The sequence below is a fragment of the Protopterus annectens genome, chromosome 12.part0 (assembly GCF_019279795.1).
Source record: "Protopterus annectens isolate FY-2018-M chromosome 12.part0, PAN1.0, whole genome shotgun sequence".
In the NCBI taxonomy this organism is placed as follows: Eukaryota; Metazoa; Chordata; order Ceratodontiformes; family Protopteridae; genus Protopterus; species Protopterus annectens.
In genome coordinates, this window is record NC_056746.1 from 596,194,086 (window position 1) to 596,209,493 (window position 15,408).

Sequence of the window (15,408 nt, forward strand, 5' to 3'; positions counted from 1 at the left end):
GCAAGGTACAGACAGAAGGGAGCATTATACTCAATTAGTGGTTTGATAAGGGTAGAGTACAGCAGAGGTATGACCACACTGATCTTGGATGTGATGTCCACATGCATAAAGTACACAATGCAAAATGTGTGTGCCACCACTATGGACACATTGTGATGAAACTGCAGATTGCTGTCAATATGTGTTCCCAAGTCTCACAACATTGTGTTTGAGCTTAGAGGGGTGCTATGTCTATCATAATTAACATGGGTACTTCATTGCCACAGGTGACAATGAGCCATTGTTTGCTTTAAGGTTCAGTCTGTTAGTCTGGTACCAATCATTTGTGTGTTAAGGTTCAGTCTGTTAGTCTGGTACCAATCATTTGTGTGGGGCAGCTCCTTCCATAACATGTTACCATCACGGGGGACTCTATATTAGTGTGTCCAGTTACCAGTCATCTGCAAACTTGGTGATCCTCATACCATCTACTACTGCCTGCACTTCAGGGAAGTAGTTTAACAGTTGAGGGCCCAGCACAGATCCATGTTGAATTGTAATGGCAAGTGGCTACTGGTGGAGGTGCAGTCCCCAACTTCGAGAGTGTGTGTTATGTCAGTGAGCCGGTTGCCTATCCCTCTATTACTATATGGCTTAATTCCACTATGGGAGAGCTTCACTATGACACATGAATGGAGGATAGTGTTGAAGGCCTTGGGTAACTTACCATAGGCAGTATGTTCTGTTATCCCTTATTCAGGTCTTTGGGGTCAGTATCCAAGAAGTTCACAAGGTTCATTAAGCAAGATCTACCCTTGACAAAAACAGAATGGGTAGGGTCAAGTGTGTTAAAGGTCACCTATGTCCCTGTGGATATGGTCCATGCTGATTCTTCACTAGCCTTGTAGATAAGACTTTTTAGGCATATGGGTTAATAGTTGTACTTCTGTTTGTTACCAGATTGATGTACATTGCATAGCACTCAACATTTAATATTACATTTTGTAGTCTGGTTGATATTTGTGTGGAAAAAGTACTGAGACCCCAGGGTTACAGTACTGGGGGGTGCAAACACATGGCTGTATTGTAAATATGTGACATATTGTTACCTAGGGCCCTCAGTTTGTAATGTTTCCACATGTAATTTCATGTCACACACAGGGAATGGACAGTAAACAACAATAATACAGCATAATATGTACATTTCCATAACGCAGCTAGCTGTGGATTTGCACAACAGTTAGCAAAGTGCATACCCATGCGAGATACATGTGTTTGCTTGTAGGAAAAAAGTGCATAAACACGAGCCACATTGCTGAAGTCTGTCAGTTACTACTGAGTCTATGAAATACACCTGCTGTTTAAATGACTCTTTGGCAGCACTTGGAAATGTATTGATGCATTCCTTCTTTGCTATGCCAGATGGTACTGGGTTTGGATACAGGTGTACAAAATACTTTAAAATACTTTGCATTACAGAGTGATAATGCTATGGCATAAATTGTTTATACAAGATGTGTTGCTGTGTGTTGGCATAGTGCAGTGGTGTTAAGTGGCATTGGGGGGGGGGTAACCGTCCCTATTTGCTTCCACTCACCATTGGTGTGCAATGCTCACCTCCATGCAAACATGGAGCCCAGAAGGTGAAAGGATCCATTACTTCTCCAGCAGCTTATGTGTGGTGTCTGTGTGATTCTATTTTTGATCAGACTAAAGGTATTAAAATGGGGGAGATAACAAAGTGGTGAAATGGGGAGCAAGCACAGGGAAGAACAAAGGGAAAGCAGGACAGGAATATTCAGGAGGGAGGCAGGAAAGAACCATAGCTATCCATTTCCTCAACAGTGTAAACTGAACATACGTGCAAAATATTAACTGAATTTGGACTGTTACCTCCAGGGAGAGGGGTGTACACAATACAATCATGTTGTATAGCAAATTGGACCAAATCAAGTGTGTCAAGAAGACACATTTGTGAAATGATAAGCAAAGTATGGGAAGAGGTTTTTTTTTTTTTTTTTTTTTTTTTTTTGTGGGACAGGTGTCCATTCATTTTTTATTTCAGAAAGAGAGGAATGTTGGGAAGGAACATAGGTATGTCTAGGTCAGGTAATTTGGGTAGCTGAAGAAGCAATTGCAGACAGACAAAATAAACAAGACAGGGGACAGGGATGGTGATGGACACAAAAGGTTGGGGAGACAATGACTGGAGTTAGGGTGAGGATATCTCAAACCCACAGTTGTCAAGCTGGGTAACAAGGAGAATTGAGTCCTCACCCACTGGACTGTCATCACTGTTATTTCACTCCGCTGCTGGCTGGAGTGCTTGATGTCTCCTTCTCCTCCTCCTTGTACTACACAAAATGAGGAACAGCAGCTTCTCCAGCTGGTGTAGGTGTGCACCAATGGTGCAGTGCACAACCCTATGCACAATCCCTGGCAAGCTGATGGAGGTGATAAAATCACCACCTCTGACACTGCTTCAAGAAGGTACCATTGGACCAGCCTCTGGGGTAGGATTACCTGAGGGTGCAGGTAGTACAGGGGCAGCAGATGCAGTGCTGCCAGGTTGGCTCCCAGAAGTTCTGGGCATTGGTGCTGGAACTGCTAGGGGGGGCAGGCAGATTGTGTGGGACAGGCCTACCCCACTGTACTGTGGAGCATTTAGTGATGTGGTACACATGGCTGACATAGACACATTTCAACAATACACAATAAAATTAAAAAAATAAAATAAAAAATAAAAAAATAATGAAAATTATATTTTACAATAAAATAACATAAAGATAAAATAAAAAAAATATTCAAAAAATAAATAAAATAAAAAAGACACAAAAATATGTTTTATAAATAATATGAAATAAAAATTAAATAAAAAATGAGATAAGGGCTGGGGTGAGAGAGAAAAAACGAGATAAGATTAGTACCTTCATATGTCACATACAATAAATTAATACAATTATTTGACTCTATCTTAATTTTTACATTTAAGACTACCACCTCCTAATATATCCACACAATACTAGGGATTGCAGCTAGTAATCCTTGAAATATGCATGTATTGCACATATGTGTGTTCCAATTATGCAGATTACAGTTTACAGCAGGGCATTTGTGCCACTGATATAGAGGCTTTAATTTAATTTAATTATTATTGAAGAATTAACAGTATTGTATAGTTGGGAAAAGTGGAATTTGAACACAACCTCTCACTAATGTCTAATATTGTACTCTTGGTTTATGCTACAGACTAATGTATGCATACTTGCTTTTACGGTTGTAATATGCATGCTCAATTTGATACAACTCTTAAAATACCAAAAAAGCTATCTTTAACTTTTAATGCTACAATAACAGTACTCTTCTGCTGCATACATACCACATGCTTCCATCATCCTCAACAATCTAGCCGCATAAGTTCAGATATTGCACTGATGAACACTGGTAGCTGTGGAAAAAACAGAACAGAAGATCATTATGAATACCAGTCTTGCCTATATTCAGCTTTCTAAGTCTTACAAGTACTCTCTGTAGATGATACTTAACACAGGTGTGGGATGTCCTTAGTCCTAAATTTCTCAATTCAACAGTTGATTGTATCCATTTTCCTCCTCAATAGGTCATATAATAATGGCTACACTGCTCTCCAGTGTGTAGGATACCAGTAGCACTAGATACAGCCTAGGCTAAACTATCCCAAGCCTCAGACTTAGAGCCAGAATAGTCCCCCTGCAGAGGCCTATCACTATGGTTCTTAACTAGGAGTCCAATAAAAAATGTGGACTCCTGGGCACCCCACCTCTGTGTCCTAAAACTGGCACCTCCCCCACAAGCTCCTACCATGTCTGTCATGGATCTTGAGCAATGGAGACTGATGCTTTCCCACCAGTTCTAGTTATCACATTTACTGTAGTGTGCACACTGTTTTAAACTATTTCACTCCACTTGCCATTACACAAATGCATTGCTCGGCAGTATCGACCCCCAAGCAACATGTTTGATCGATGGTAAGTGGAGAGCAGCAGTGAGGCATTACATAATTACAATTATAGGGAATTATGTATGTGTTTCAGGCAAATGTGAAGGCCATGCCACTCCAGGTAGCAGAATTATACTTACAGGAATATAGTGTACAGTATACCCACAATCGTACATCTGATAATAAATGTGATAATAGGCTCATAGGATCATAGGAGGTTACTAGGCTAATGACCCTAGGGCCTTTACAAGCATAGACAGGTTTTACCCTTGTTTCCATGATCAGCATCTTCTGACCCTGCCCAAGAGGGACACAGGTGGAACCCACAGGGTGAATTTACAGTTACCATCCAATCATCTAAATTAGGTTTGAGGAGGGCCGATAAGATGTGTTGCTTGACATGAAGTAGGAGTCTGTTCCAGAGGTGTGGTATCCTCAAATCTGTCCCTCCAGCAGGTTCTATTAATGTCACATACCAGGTTAAGACCTTTAGAGCAAGTAACCTTTGTACCATTTAACTTGGGAATATGCAGCATTTCCAATAAAGCAGGGTCAAAGATTGCCTTACTTGCAAGGCAGAGATTGCCTCTGAATAGTCTGCATGAAACAGAGTAAAGTGACAATGATTTCAAATGATCCTCATAGGGCAGATGCTGAAGATCTTGAATTTTCCTTGTGAGCAACCTTTGTGGTCTCTCCAATTGTTGCAGGTGCTTTGAGAGGTACATACCAAAAGGAGCATTGTACTCAGTTATTGGCCTGATGAGGGAAGAGTACCAGGAAGTAAAGACTTCTTTTTTTTCTGGAGGCAATGCCCTTACTTATGAGATAAACAATATCAAATGCCCTTCTTGCAACTGTAGGGACATGGTGATTAAAGGTAAGGTTGCTGTCTACATGTGTGCCCAGGTCTCTCACCACTGAGTGTGTACTTAGGGTGTTGTTATTGATGTGCTAGATATCAGGAACACTGCTGTTACTGAAAGGGATGATAATATTTTTTTTTGTATTGGGTTTAAGGCCATGACTTTGGCACCAATTGTTTGTGTAAGACCCTCTTGTAAGATATTGACATTGTTTGGAGATTCTATGTCTGCTCTCAGTTTGCAGTCATCAGCAAACTTTGCCAACCAGAGACCTTTAGTTTTAGTGTACTTTGGAGTATTAGATTCCAAACAGTAGAGGTCCCAGGACTGATCCCTGCAGAACACCACTGGCTACAGGTCTGTTGTTGGAGGTGGATTCCCCTATTTTGACTATATGGGTACTATCAGTGAGCCATTTAGCTACCCATCTAATGTTTTAAGGGTTAATACCTAGCTGGGTGAGTTTGTCAATGATGCCTGAGTGGGGGATAGTGTCAAAAGCCTTTGCTAAGTCTAAGTAGACTGTATGCACAGATTTTCCCTCATCCAGGGCATTGGTGGCTGTCTTGAAGAAGTCCACCAGGTTTAACAGCATGGTTTACCTTTGACAAATCCAAATTGGGTAGGGTCAAGTATTTGGAGATTACCTCTATCTTTGTTGGTAAAGTCCATGATGATTTGCACCATGGTCTTGCAGATAAGGCTAGTCAAGCTAATAGATCTATAGTTCCCAGGGTCAGTGGAAGCACCACCTTTGTGCAAGGGGATAATGGTGGCCTTTTTCTATTCAGAAGGGATGACTCTGGTTTAGACTATAATTGAAAAGAGTATCCAATGGTGTTGCTGATTCTTGTTTGAGCCCATTTAGGACACAGCCTTGGATGTTATCAAGTCCCAGAGATGCTGTGTTTTTGACTTAGAGAGGGCGTTTATGACCTGCTCTTTAGAGATACAAGGTAGAGGACATGTGGTAGGGATGTCAGGAGGTACATATAGCAGGAATAGGGGACTGAAGTTTTCACAGCATCTGTTGGCTAACAGGTTAACTATGTCCACAGGCTCAATATATGTAATATCATTTACTATGTTTGGCACAAATCTGGGCCTTTCCTTTTAAGTTATAGATGTAACTAAAGAATGCCTTATGGTTGTCCTTAGTTGAGGAAGCTAATTTGGATTTGTAGTTTGCTGTGGAGGAGTTCACAAGAAGTCTTATTTGCTTGTTTAAGCTGAGGAGGGAGTGTTTCAAGTTTATGGTTCGCTCCCTCTTACTCTTAGAAATCAATTTCTTTCTCTTATTGTAAAGCCTGTTAATGGTAGTTGTCCACCAGACAGGTTTGCTCTTCTTTGAGGAGCTTGTTTTTGTCCTATCAGGTACGGCCAATTCAATGCAGTTATACGGGTGTTTGTATAAAGCAATGGTGTAGAACTCGGCATAGTTGCCAGTTCCATCTGAGGGGAGGTGCAGTGAAGCTATTTATATGATCCCATAAGAGGTTATAACCTGCTTTGCAGAAGTTTTTTAGTTTAGTTCCCACTAGGTGGGGTCAGGTGTGATAGTTACTTCGAATGAGACTGATTTGTGGTCAGATCTCACCAGAGAAGACATAGGTTCATAGATTCATGATATGAACCTATGAACCTATGAACCTATGAATGAGACTGATTTGTGGTCAGATCTCACCAGAGAAGACATCACAGTTGGGGTGCTACAGTGGTCCGCCATATTGGTAAGCACCAAATCCAGCCAGCATGTTGGCACCCCTTGTGGGGTTGTCAACCAGCTGGTCCAGGGCATTGGAGTTAATGAAGTCAAGGAACCTTTGGGCAAGTGAGTTTGCACATGAGTAATTTACCCAGTCAATGGATGTGTAGTTAAAGTCACCCAAAATCATGGTGTTCGGATGTATCTTGAGAGACTCAAGTAGATCCAAACAGGCAGAGTGGATGTCCTGATTCATGGAGGGGGTCCTGTTGCAGGCAATGACTTGAATAGGTGTCCTACCAACAGTTAATTGCACCTGAAGTATCTCCAGGGAATCATGCTGTTTAACCAATCTGGAAGTGTATTCATCTTTAATGAATATTGATACACCACCTCCTTTAGTTTTCACACCTTCAGTTTTTGGTCTGAACATGTGGAAGAAGGTGTAGCCCAATATGGTTCTACAGCTTTGAACCAAGCCTCAGTGAGTGCACAAATGTCTACGTCTTCCAAGGTGAAGACTGCTTCCAGTGAGTGCAGTTTCATGTTAAGACTCCTAATGTTTAACAGCATAACCTTGAGGTTGTTTTTAGATGGAGTTTTTATATTGGAAATTTTTGTCCTTGAGACACTGCCTAAAAAAGGCACTATGGGGGTAGCAAGAGCCTTGGCCAGTAGCCAAAATCCCAGGGCTGACAGATGAAGACCATCTCTGGCAAAGCATCGATGTCTGTTGATCATGTCATCCCATGCTGACAGATACTGTATTCCCTTAGAATGACACCAGAAACTAAGCCAATAATTTTCTGTTTGTATTGAGGCATCATCCTAGGTGAAAGTAAAATGCTGCTTTGCAGAGAGGTACATCTTAAGTCATTTACACCAACATGGACTATGATGGAGTCATAATAGTACCTGTTGTTGAGAGACTTGAGTGCATGTGTGATATGGAGGATCATGGCACCTGACAGATAGGTGAGGGTGACCTTCTCCTTATGCAACTTTGTGAGAGGGACATCTGTGTGTCTCACTATGGAATCACCTATGACTAATATGTTTGGTTTTGTGTTTTGCCTTAAGGACTTGACAGGTGAGGCACTGGCGTGTGAGCTAATATGTGTGTTATGTTCTGAGATGAAGTATTATTTGTAGTGTGCTTGTGTCTGTGTTTCGGAGTTCTCTGGTGTTTAGGTATGTTTCTGGTGAGGACCTCCACATATGTAGCATGTGTGATGTGGGTCTTGGTAGAATAGGAGGAGAGGTATGTATGCTGACAAGCCACTCATTGTCATATGTACTGACTGGTGTGTGAGACGGCATGGATTCAAGCTTCTTAATATAGTTGCATCTCTCACGTGTTGAGTTTCTGTGGACTAGGAGTAGAGGGCTGTCGGTGAACATGAGACAGTTGCTACATTGCCTCAGGATGCCCATGTCCACCAAGCTGGCTGGAGAAGCTGTGGGAAATTGTCTGTTCATAGTGTTAGGTAAATTTATATGGTCAGGAAGAGAGGTTGCACATAGGAAAGGCTAGTGGGTGGATGAGAGGTGTGCTGATACCTCTGCGGGTAGGCTTAATGTTCTACCTGACAGTAGAGCAGGGCCACAAAAAAACTGTGGAGGACCACAAGCAAAGCACTGAGGGAAAATTTAACAAGCAAAATGTTTGCGTCTGTAACCACCAATGGTAACTCCCAATACATGTCAGTGCACAATGGTGCACTACACTCAAACAAGCATAGGCATGGGGTTTAAATAAAACAAGAAATAACCCTTTTAAATCAAACTAGCCACTAATGATGCTCTATCTGAGCTCTAGTCCAACCAACCTCAATTAGATGGGATTCAGAGAGCACTCTCCTCCCACAAGGATGCAGAAGGGCCTTCTCCAACAAAGATGGTTTGAATTTGATGTTCAGAAGTTACAAAACAGACCCAGAAATAGTAAACCTGGAATTGGGCTATGCTACAGCTGAACTAGTATAGTATACAGTAAAATGTAGCAAAAAACAGTTCAGACAATTCAAACAGACAGTAGAATGCAAATACAAATTAAAACTGCAATATAAATGCAAAAACAGGCACTTATAGTTAGTTGGAAGCAACAGATGCCTCAGATTTTTCAGTATCTCAGTGAAGAGCTAGTTTTAGTGCTCAAGTGATACAAGACAGTCTAGATTCAGCAAGTCTAAATCCAGTCTATGCTAAAAAATGCAGAAGTACTAAAAATTCAAAGTGCATAAAATCATAGTCACAACTGCAAAAAACATTGCAAATAATAACAGTAAATAATACACAGATAAATAATTAAATAAATCCCACAATGCTACTGTCTCAGCCCTCATACATATAATTAATATCGGCTCCACTATCTCAAGTGTTATAAGTGAGAGGGACTATAATGGGAAGTAGAACAGCAGTAAAGGTGTATGGAGTATCTTGTATTAGAACTCAGGGTCATGTGTTTGGCTGTCCTACACTTGTACCTGTTGCCACAAGAAGGTTAAAATAACATTTGTCAATGTTGAAGTCCATTGCTATAAACTGTCACAACAGTAAAACAAAGGTTGCATACCCTGTACTAGAACCCAAGACCATCTGTACTCCAGTCCTACACTTACACCTGCTACCATAGGACTATTTATATGGCATTCCCTCTTTCACTAATTATTCTTAAGGTCTTGCTGTTAACCACCAACATTGCTTAGTGGATTTGTGTGTTACCCAATAGTATTAATTAAATGCATCAGGTTTCTAGTTTTGGCTGTCTGGGTCCTGTCTGCTTCCTGGAAGGTCCAGTTGTCCAGTTTGCGCACTGCCATACTTTGCACAAATGGGATAAGCACAGCCAAACCTGGCATTAATTTCCTCTGTTCCCATGATTGTGCTATGCTGTGTACCATGCAGATACTGCCCTCCCAAAAAAAACATAGGCAAACAAAGACAGAAAAGGAGAAAAAGAAAAAAGGGGCAAATAGTTGAAATGAGGAAAATCAATGTATGACATACACAGAAGAAAATGATGGCTCACATCAGATATGTCTACATAGATCTGGATTTGAACTCTCAGTCCAATTTACCTTCAGAACACAGAATGGGTGCCTAACTCCCACTCTTCAGAACACAGGATGGGTGCCTTATCCCTCTTCACCACACAAACAGCTTTGCAGTAAATAACTGAACTCAATCTGCACACAAACAGCTGCAAACTGCAACAGCATCTACAGTGATATCATACCATAGAACTGTTAGTTGTACATTTATTTCTGGATGCAATGCAATCAGTGATCACACAACCTGTTATGATTACTGCTTGTAAATATATAGCTCTGTCTTATATTTCTGTGTTTGTTGGTCATTCTTCAGTTATCTGACCAACACTCTGAGACATGCAGTGTGTAAGCCATTCTATATCATTGCCCTTAAAATGTTTTAAATATTAAGTAGAAATAATATCATATGCAGTTGCCAACAAATGAAGGCCAGCTTGGAAGTTAATGAACACAACCTGTAAATGTTGTGCTGCTTGCTTATATTTCCAACATTACATCTAACACTTTATAGATCTAACCTGACACACCCAGTGGAAGTAAGGCAGCCTGCAGTGTTGCTGTGTTTTCTTTGTCCCAACCATTAATCATTCACATTTGCAATCCAATTAACATAAACACTGAGGGAGTGTCTGCACTATGTTTATACCCCCTACATGAATCCAAGTATTTGGGATTCAGCAATTCTAATGAGTTCACACCTCATTTGCATCTTCACCTTGCTAACAGCCCTAAATCTACACCAAGGCAACCATGTAGCTAGGCAAACTGATGTTGAGGAGATTTCTTGATGTTAGGAAGACTGCACATACACTATTTCTTCAGGCTATATCTGTACAGAGGAGTACTGAATTTCAGAAGGTATGCTTCCATTTTGTCAGCTACATACTGCATATGCTGGAATGTATTTAAAAAATCTGAAGCAAAGACTTTTACACTTTTATCTCTATGCATTACTTAGAAGTATACTGATAGCATGGGCATGTTTGTCAAGCCATTTCAGAGGTATACATGATTGTCAATACATGAAAATGGAATGTTGTTTGACAAATATGTACACATGTTTTATGGATAGTTACTTTGATAGCACTTTTAGCACTTCAAAGATGTCTTGCTAGCAAAATGTGTAATTTTATTGTTTTTTTAGGGGGAGCAAAGGTGAGTTACTGTTATGACACAAACAAGGATAGACTGTTATTTTTGGCGGGAGCAAAGGTGAGTTACAGTTATGGCACAAACAAGGATAGACTATTTTTGAGGGAGCAAAGGTAAGTTACTCTTATGGCACAAACAAAGATAGACTGTTCTTTTGTGGGAGGGAGCAAAACTGAGTTAATGTTATGGCACAAATAAGGATATGTTGCTCTTGTTACTGTCCTTGTTTTGAATCCTGCCTATTGTTTTATGTTTCTCCATTGGATAATACTGACTGACTACCTTTTCTGTTTTATCTAGTAACAGTTATCTTTAGTTATGTGACACTCATGTGTAGTATTATTCTTCTGTTTTCTTTAAGGATACCTAGGAGTATGCCACCCAGCTGTGTCAATCCTTAGAGACCCCCCTCTTCACTGATGCTGAGAACCAGGAAATAGTGGATGCCTTTATTCAACATGGTGTTTTTCTCCTGGAAAGGGGACTAGGAGATATGGCATGTAGGATGTAAACATTTATTTATTTGCAGTTTGTTAACTGAGAAAGTCCATTAAGTCAGTATGAGCCCTTTTTCAATAGAGGCCCAGGGAGAAAAGTTCCACCTTTGGCACCATATAGTTGATGATGTGAATTCTGTGGGTGACCATGGCAGGACATATAAGAAGGCGCAACACAGGGCCACTGACATTATCACATCTGCATGCAAGAGAGCAGCTGCAGTGGGCCATAACCAGACAGCTCCTAGGAGAGTGTAGTACAGCATATGCTGGATGTCGGAGCAACAGTTTCAGAGTCAGCAAGCACATCCCAGAGGGTGCTTCCAGGAAGGCTTTGGTATCTCAGTTGAATACTGTTGTATAGTAAAACAATTGAAATCAATAAGTTACTTCTGTGTCACATGTCTATTTTTTGAGGGCGGGGATTGAAGATTGTTACAGTTATTAGCTTAGGTTGGAGTTGCCAGCCACATTCTTGTTGAAAGAATAGATAATGGACATATAAAGGGGTAAAATTATTAGCCCCCCCCCCCGTGTGACTGTTAATTGTGATGATGTTGCTCTTACCGCTTGCTTAACTTCTTCCATGACCATCTGAATTGGAGAGGAAGATCTCATCTGCAGATGGTAAGCCAAACATTTTTATGTCAGTACTGCTGAGTAATTTAAAGAAATATTTTATTGTGTGCTGTTGATGTCAAGCCTGTTGTGTGTATTGCTGTACTGTCTGTAACGGTGGCAGCACTGTTACTTTGTTAGCATATAGTGGACTATAGTAGTGTAGGTATTATTTTTTTTCCTGTGTTTGTTGCTTTTTATCACAGGTGATCATGACAGTGGGAGTGTGGGCCCTCTGTCACCTGATGCCAGTGTATCAACAGACTCTGATGATGATGATGGAGGCCATACTGAGGCACAGTCAAGGGTGCAGAGGTTGACTCTGACACTGAGATTGACATACAGCCATTCCCTGCAATTCCATCAGACACAGCCAGTAGGCCTATGCCTACCCATTCCAGTGAGCCCTCAAATATTGGAAAAGTGGAGTGTAAAGCAATTGATCAGAGAAGTGTGGCTACTGTGGCTTTAATGCATTGACTCTGGCTGTAGCCAAAGTGTGAGCTGGGTACCATGCAGGAGAGTTGATAGGGGTGCTCAGAGGGGGCATACTGTCCCTACTCCTCCTGGTGCAGGTGTTTCTTCCTCTGCCACTCAATGTATTCTTAGGGACATCATGGAGGCACATTCATGTTTCCACAGTTGCTCCAGACTAATGCTCAAGTTTGTAGATGTGGCACAGTCTGACATGCATGACTTCCTCCAATGCCTTCCTGATTCAATGGATCAGATGAGTGACACGTTGCAACAAGGGGTGTCTGTGATGTACTGAGGAGTGTCTGTCATGGGACTGGCATTGTCTATGATGGAACTTCTGCTGGGAGGGGAACAGCATCCTCATAGGCGTAGGTCAGCCACATCATCTGCTGTCAGTCAATGTTGCTGTGGCCATTCATGATGCCATAGTGGCAGTACTTCCAGTCCTCCATTACTGAGTGTGCTGTCCACATCCAGACATGGCAGGCCATGGGTTCATGGTCCTGGGCATCCCTGTGAAGGGAGCTCATCCAGTAGACATCAGTCACTTTCAGGAAGCAGCAGTGCATCTGACTGTGGGCATCAATGTGCCAGTGCAACTCCTGGCAGAGCCAGTTCTCATGGCTGTGGATGACAACAATGAACTGCCACCTCTACCATGCATGTCTCACACCTGTCTGACATACCAAGATATAGAGGCAGCACAGAGCTTGGCTGTGTTCATGCAGACATTCACACACCAATTTCACCTGGAGGACCCCTACAGACACACACACAACAGTTACTCATTTTATCTCACTGGCCATCTGTTGGTTTATCTAAATGTCTGCCTGCTTTTCCTTCTTACTCACTGACCTTTTGTGTCAACCTAGGCCTCCTTCCCTTCCACACACAACACCCTGTGTAAGTGATGATGACTGTGCCATATCCTTGTTTTCTATCTTTTGTATTCAGGGACACATAAGCTTTGTGTCTGATGCTCAGGGTGCATAGCTAATGTAGTGCTTAGTATAGCTGCATTTGTGGTGTTAAACTGGTAATTGTGCCTTGACTTATGTTGGTCTTGGAAAGTCAGACAGTTGATAGCATCAACATTTCCTAACTTTATAGTGAATGATCTTGAGAAATTTGTGAAGTCAGAAACTGAATGTGTGCCATTACTTTTTAACTTCTCCCTTTACTGATTTTCCAGTACAATTATATGGTGCTAAACTGAGGACATGCAGTGATCATCAGTACGTTTAAGAGGTATGACTGTGTGAATCTATGATACCTGAGGCCTACTACTTAGTAATGGACACATATAAGTCAAATATGTCTCTGTTGTCACATGTTAAGGTAATTTCTGTACAAATCTTCTACCTTTTACTTGCTTACTGAGCCAAGTAGTAAAATACAAGGATATGCCACACATTCATACTATTAAACAATAGACTCCAGGCGCAGGACTTACATTGTAAATGCAGCAGTTGCTGTAGTTTTACTTCACGGCTGACTCTGTCTGGTGCAAGCAGTACATAGCCAATACATGGGGAGGTAAAGATTGTGTGGATTGTCTGGCATCAATGTTATTATATGTATGTGAGTAGGAGGAAGCTTTTAGGCCCCTAGGTGGTCAGTGAGTATGCCATGCATTGCCTCTTAGCCAACGCAAGGGCATACTGAGCACCCCTATGTCTGCCTATACCCACAGCAGCTGGTGGCTCCTCCTCTGACTCTTCATCTGCTTGTGGCTGTGGTGACCTTGTCATTGGTGATGGGATGTGAGCCCCTTCCACTTGCTGACCCTGCTGAAGCTGTTTCCTCAGGATTATATTGTGTAGCATGGCACATACTGTGAATATTTCTGTACATGTCCTTGGAGTGTAGTGCAGGACTCCCTCAGATGTATCTAGGTACCAGAGCAATGACTTCAGCACCCAAACACACACTCTGTGATATTTCTGGTTTGGACATCTGCCTCATTATGGCATTCTTCCATGGGTGTGTGCATTTCTGATGGCTGTCATCAGCCATGGTTCCAGTGCATAGCACCCTCCAGAAAACATCTAGTACAGACGGGAAGTGTGCCAGATATGTGAGTCATGGTAACTGCCAGGGTTGCTAGCACACACATTCAGGATGATTCTCTTGGCATTACTCATGACTTGACAGTTGATAGAGTGGTAGCCCTTTCTGTTTATCTACAGCCTACCCTGTTTCCTGTGTGGTGCCTTCATTTCTATATGTGTGAAATCTGTAGCATCCAGTACTTCAGGGTAGTGTGCTACATGGCAGAACTCCTGCATCTTTCTGGCCCTGTCCCCAGAACTATGGGGAAAATATATGTGGTCACTGGCATGTTGGAGCATAGCATTCAGGAATTAGTGGTGGATCCTGGATGCTGATGCATGTGACACCCCCAGCATGTCCCCTGTTTGTCTCTAAAAGGTACCTATAGCTAAGATTTTAAAGGCATACCTTTGGGTCTGAGTTGAGAATAGCAGAGGTCACAGAATTCCTGTAGTGTATCCCTGTCAACTCTGTAGCACTCTACAATTTCCATATCATGTAGGTTGTAAAAAGTTAAATGAAGTGTGAAAACTCTTCTTCTCTGCCTAGGCCTATTGGCAGCAGCACTAGCTTCGACCTGTAGCACATAAAAATTAATTAAAACAGCAGCACCCCCTAACATTCTGTCTGTGTAGACTCCTTTCTGTGGCTGTATTCCAAACGTTTTGGAGTTCTTAGGAAAAACCAGCATGGAGTCTACACAGATGCTTTATAGCTTGTTGAATAGCTGCACCATGTTGGATTGGTTGATTAGCATGTAATTCAGCTGCTTATGCTGTAATTAGCATGCCATGGTGTTTATATTTATCATTGTAATATTGTAGAAGTCCTTTTACAAGTTGCCAGTAGTAAGGTAGTTCTACCCAATTACAGGTACAATTAACTGTTAATATTATTTAGGCAAATCGCATAGCCTTTCTGTGACAGATGTTTGATGGTATTTCAATAATGCTACAATTAAATACCAACATAGCATCCTTCATATTCATTTACTAAGCAGTCCTATATCAGTGCCAGTATCAGGATTTCT